The sequence below is a fragment of the Lolium perenne genome, chromosome 3 (assembly GCF_019359855.2).
Source record: "Lolium perenne isolate Kyuss_39 chromosome 3, Kyuss_2.0, whole genome shotgun sequence".
In the NCBI taxonomy this organism is placed as follows: Eukaryota; Viridiplantae; Streptophyta; class Magnoliopsida; order Poales; family Poaceae; genus Lolium; species Lolium perenne.
In genome coordinates, this window is record NC_067246.2 from 69804934 (window position 1) to 69810977 (window position 6044).

General features: G+C 43.3%; 1 long non-coding RNA gene across 2 annotated transcripts; it reads right to left on the reverse strand.

Annotated features, from left to right (window-relative positions):
• Positions 1-411: 411 nt before the first annotated feature.
• LOC127338218 (uncharacterized) lies at positions 412-2072 on the reverse strand. Of its 2 annotated transcripts, none has more exons than XR_007874243.2 (3): positions 2009-2072; positions 1398-1503; positions 412-747 (listed from the first exon to the last, which is right to left on the reverse strand). It is a non-coding gene; the product is annotated as an uncharacterized lncRNA (long non-coding RNA). The 2 variants fall into 2 exon arrangements; XR_011754030.1 differs by having other exon boundaries at positions 1986-2060.
• Positions 2073-6044: the final 3972 nt, after the last annotated feature.

The following is a 6044-nucleotide window of genomic DNA, read 5'->3' on the forward strand; positions in this document are numbered from 1 at the left end:
GACGTGGCAATATTGTGACGAATTAGATCCTACGTGGCTAGTCTGACGTGGCAAAATTATGATGAAATTAAATCGTCGTAATCCAAAATCAGCCCGATCCATTTCGTTGGTTTGCATGAGCCAAGCCCATTAATATCAGCCTTTTTCTTCTAGGCCTTGGTCATTTCTGATCCATTAAAATTTTGAGCCTTTGTTATTTTGCAGCCATTGTTCGGCCCATTTATCTTCTGGGCCTCATATTTGTTAGCCAATTTACCTTTCAGGCCTTGATCACTTAACAACCTTTACATTTTTTAGGGCCTTGGTCTTTTTGCGATCTATTATTTCATCCCATTTGTCAGTTTTTGTTTTCAAACAGTTTGACAACATTAAACAACATATAATTCAATTAGAAACAACAAAGAAATGAAATTCTTTGAAAGGAGACACAAGTAATCCACGGATCAAACCACAAATACAAGAAAGACACAAGGATGCACATAAAGCTAGCCCATAATATAAACCCACCCTACAGCAGCAACATCCATTATCAGTCCTTCTGGCCAGACACAGCCCCCAACCTCCAGGCATATATGCCTACACGTCCCCTTCTTGCACCTGCATGATCAGGACCTCTCATGTCCACCAACACTATGGCAACCTACCAACTTGTCCCTGTGTGCACCGCTCTCTCTAGCAACGCGTCACAGCGTCCGGCTACCAACCACCACCGGCCCAAGAGCAAGACTCCACCATATGCTCATCCATCTATTTTGCATGACAACAACAATGCAAAGGAAAATTAGTCCACAAGTACATACTTAACTGGTCAAGCCAATAATGAAAACCATTCAAGAATCAGGGACTGGACTATTTTCCATGACAACAACAATGCAAAGGAAAATTAGTCCACAAGTACATACTTAACTGGTCAAGCCAATAATGAAAACCATTCAAGAATCAGGGACTGGAAAAAATAACAGTTTCACGATTCACAAAACATTCATGCTTCCAAAGAAAAATATGCATCAGACTGTAATAGATTTGTGCCTCTATCTACTGCAAGAGAAATGAGAGCATGGCCTAAAGTGAAATAAAAGAGTGCTAGTCATGTAAATGCTACCCCTGGAACATCATGCGGCCAATAAATTCGAAAATAGAGAACTGGAGTATAATATTTTCCATTTTACGGAGATCATTATGACTATGACTTATCACTTACATCGTAAACTGAAAAGAAAGCAACACGTATATAATTAACCATAAAGTAACATCATAGAGACTTGATCAGACCCTAATACAAAGCTATTCTGACCATATATTCCATATCACATAGGTACTTGACTCAAAATAATGCACATCATCATGGCCCATCAACCAAGTAACAAAGAGGAGAATGAGATAGACCAAAGACTTACCTAATCTAGAGAAGGCATCATTGCTTCAGGCTCGATAGCATCTCACCAGCTCGCACCTAGCCAGTTCCAAGAAGCACACCTCGCCTGCGCTAGCAGCAGCGTATCTCTGTGATATGCAACCATTGCCATCAGGAAGCTCTACTGCAAGAAAATTAAGTCTAGTTGAAGAAAAATTAGTACTCCAAGATGGTGTAAAGCAACCATTGACTTTACTCCTATGGCTGGCATCTAGACAGCAAGCACACACTGTTGTAATCAGTAAAAGGACCCTAGGAAAGCATCTACACATTGTTGAACTAATACACGTTGTGTCAGGTTTGATACAACCCTAGAGGAGTAGTACTAAATTGATTCAGTACATTGCATACTTGGTAAAATAATTGCCTCCAGACAGCAGCAAATACTCATGCGCCACAAATGAGCAAGGGGATACACAGACACACATGGAACAAGCTAACAAATCAATAAACACTATCACCAACTTGGTTTGCTACCAGAAAGTTTTTCCCTAATCCACTGATAACAAATGAAGGACATTTGAAACAACAACACATATAAGTTTGTCAACACCCTGGGTCAAAGTCTAACATAAGCTTGATCAGCGGTCCAACCAAAGCCCGTTCCAGCAGGGCAGTAGACATCAGCAGCCCAAACCTCTTCCTCTATTCACAGGAAAACACACATAAACAGTCAGAGAACAATGTGATTGACATGTCTAGGAACCAAAATTTCTATAAAATTCCCATCCACGCAGGCAGCAAACAAGTTATCAAATTTAGGAGAAGGTGAGACAAACCTCCTCTCAGACAAGCACCAAAACCAACCTAGGGATGCTTCTGATGGATCCACATGCAGATCATCCAAATGGATACCCAAAAACATCTAGTGACCTACAACTACGTAAATTTTTTCCACTTGGAAATAAAATAAGCATGAGAAGAAATTGATATCAAATCTTGATTCATAATAAAGAGGACTAATATTTCCACAAAATTATTTATCTGAATAAATATGCAATGAAGGAAAGACTAGGCAGCAACAATATAGCATGAATGGATTCAATAAATCCTAGCTAGAACAAAACGAGGAAGGTGATTTTGTACCCATGAAGCCCGTACTGTTATTCCGAACAAACCTAAACAACAATTTTTACCAACTAAAATGGATCTGCATCTAGCCCTGGCGAGATGCACTGCAAATTGTGATCTGCATCTAATATCCTCTACTGTTCTACTGCAAGTTGTTAGCAGACACGCAAGCCAAATCATCTACTGCTTTATGAGGCTACTACTAGGCATACGGCGCGTAGTCGAAGTAAAATACCAACTACACGCTGTTGTTGGCGGTCCTGTAGAACACGGGAACACCATCGTCAGTGAAGGCATGGGCTTGCAGACCTACCGCATCTGGCCCGTAGGGTGAATCCGGTTTCCGAACATGTTCAACATCACCTGTTGCCTCCCTTGTCGTATGGTTGTTCCCTTGACCCGAAATAGGAGGATGGGAAGCAGCGGAGGGGCAACGGGATGGTAGGTCGGCTGGCTGTTGAAGCCTGGCCACTGGCGAGAAGGGGCAGCACGGCGGGCGTGCTCCCTCGATCTATATGGGGTCAGCCGCAGGGGAGAAATCCCACGAGGGGAGATGGGTGTCGACCGGTCGAGGGTGAGGGGCTGGAGGTGGTGCGGAGGGGAGGAGAGGCACCGGAGGTCTGCGGTGGCCGACGATGTGGCGCCGGGGAAGGAAGAGATCTTAATCAAGGTGGAGGCGGCGCACGAGGGTGTGTGGAGGAGACGAGGGAGGGGTCTGTGAGAGGAGTAGGTGGGGTTGGATACGGGCTGACCTAGAAAAACTTTCGGACCAAATTTTGGTCTCCCGCGGCCCAAAATTGAAAGCCTGTGGCGCCAACACCAATTTCACAACGCGCGCAGATTCGCTCCAAAATTTCGGTGCGGTGAAGAGTGAGTTCCCAAGCGTTGGATCAGGCTATTGTAGATGGCTAAGATCCATTTTGATGGGTGATCCGTGGGTAGCCTCCTTCATGCATTTCGATTGGCTAGAAAAATGTGTCCACAGAATTGCTGGATATCTCTATTTCTATTGTCATCTCATCAAAAAAAGCTTTTTTTGTTCCATTATGCCACACGCGAGTGTATTGGGTTCAAGTCAATGGGCTACATGTCACCGAAGTTTATTATTTGTGGCCCACATGCCACATCATTTTGTATCACTTAGTGTTAGGTGCGTGTGTCCCATACCTTGTATGTTTTGTCCCTATGGCATATGGGTTCCACACATTAGATAGGTCAAGTGGACACATAAGCGGAATTTGACATGTGGACATGGCACGTAGGTGAAAATTGACACGTGGACACGACACAAGTATCAGTTGGTCCTACATGTCAGTTAGTTCAAGCCAGTTGCTTCTAGTGACACGTGTGAGGCGCGTGGGACCCGAAAAGGGACACATAGGCAAAATGGATGACATGGCAGCCAAACACATACCATTGTATTGAGCCAAATGCCAATGACGTTATTGATTTGTCGCAATCGTCAGTGGAAAAACGTCGTAGGCTACTTAATTTTGCTAATGACGTTTTGACCTAAATTGCCAATGACGTTTTTGCCCAATAACGTCACGATTTTCTAGGGTTTTGCCCCCCCCCCCCCCCGAGTGGCCAACGACGGTCAAAGCTAGGAACGTCATAAAGCTATGACATTTTGATTTCCAGTCATAAAAAAACGTCATATTATGGCAGATTTCTTGTAGTGGTTGGATATGCTTTGTATGTGACCCGTGCCGATCGGCTTGTGTGCATGTATATGCTTTGTATGCGAAGGTTATATGCATCGGGCGCACGCGCGGCGTCCGGGGCAGTGATGCGAGCATATATGTTATGTGAAACCTCCACATGGATGCTTTTGTTTGCAGGGATTTGAAATGCGACTTGTCAATATATTTCCAAAATGTTGATTCATTTCCGTTTCGGCGAAAATTAGGCATACTACGCACATATATTGGTCCTATTTTTAGGGAAGGTCATGCCAAAATTTTCTTTTGGTTCTAAAATATCCATTTTTCTATACCCCGCAGGCGACCATGGTCCGCATGATGACCGAAGGAATTGTGGCTGGATTTTTTATATTCAAAATAACCAAACGGAGATAAGATGTTAGCGTCGAAGATGCAAGCTGAAGAGCCTTATGGACCCTAAATCCGATATGGTTCGGGACCACCTTCTCATGTGTGGTTTCATGGATGGCTATCAGTGGCAAGGTGATGAATATGATTATGAAGTTGTCCTTACAAGCTCGGGGGAGTTCTACAACGGCTATCGGCCGTCTAACAGTGACATAGACACAATGCTACAAATGCAGAGTGACGACTACCGCCCATGGATGACCATGACGAAAGGCGGTGACTGGATCAATGCTCCACCCCTGAGCCGAGTAGAAAGTCTTGATGCTTGCCTAGCTATGCAGTTCTGAACTATCGACGAGTTTGTGCTGTAAATTTAATCCAGTAATGAACTCGCATGTCTCTTTAGTTTCGAAGGTCGTTGAACTTATATGTAATCGATGCTATTAATTACTAGTTGTGCCACGTTTGTGAACTTGTATGGCTCTTTAGTTTCGGCAGTCGTTTTGCGCATTTGATTTGGTCTTTAATTTATTTGCACTTGCCGATGATTAAAATATTTGGTCACTACACTTGAAGGTGGGGCCAGTGAGCCTGGTGTGATGGCACAAATATCAATCTCTTGTGCATCCTAATTGGCCTCACTAACCCCATCTCTAAATGCTAATATTTGTTTCGACCAACAAAGTATGAGGCATTTATTTAGTTGATCATACTTGGCTCGTACTTGAGTTGGCCTTCTTCGTTTATTTTGGTCTTTCTTCGAGAGAGTGCCGATGATTAAAATGTTTGGTCACTACACTCCGGGGCGGTGCAAGTGAGACTGGTGTGATGGCACAGATATCAAACTCGTGTGCATCCTACTTTTCTCGCTTACACCATCCCGGAATTTTAATATTTGTTTCGACCAACAAAGTATGAGGCATGCTATTTAGTTGATACTAGGATCGTATTGGAATTCGCCGACGATTAGAATGTTTGGTAACCTGTACACTCAGGGGCGGCGCTAGTGAGCCTGGTGTGATGGCACAAATATCAATCTCTTGTGCATCCTACTTGGACTCACTAACGTCGTCCCTGATTGTTAATATTTGTTTCGACCAACAAAGTATGAGGCATGCTATTTAGTTGATACTACTTGGCTCATTGGAGTTCGCCAATGATTAAAATGTTTGGTCACCCGTATGGGTGGAGCCAGTGAGCTTGGTGTGATTGCATAAATATCAATTTCTTGTGCATCCTACTTGGCCTCGCCGACTTCATCCCTGAATGTTAATATTTGTTTCGACAAATAAAGTATGAGGCATTCTATTTATTTGAAACTACTTGGCTCGTATTTGAGTTTGCTCTTATTCATTGCAAAGACCTATGATTACACCTAGCACCATCTCCTTTTTTTGTGTCCCTAAAATTTGATACTGATACTAATGTTTCATTGGCTTATGCATATATAAAGAGATGCCGTCGTATGCCGTGTACAAGGGCAATGTTTCCAGAGTCTACGATAACTG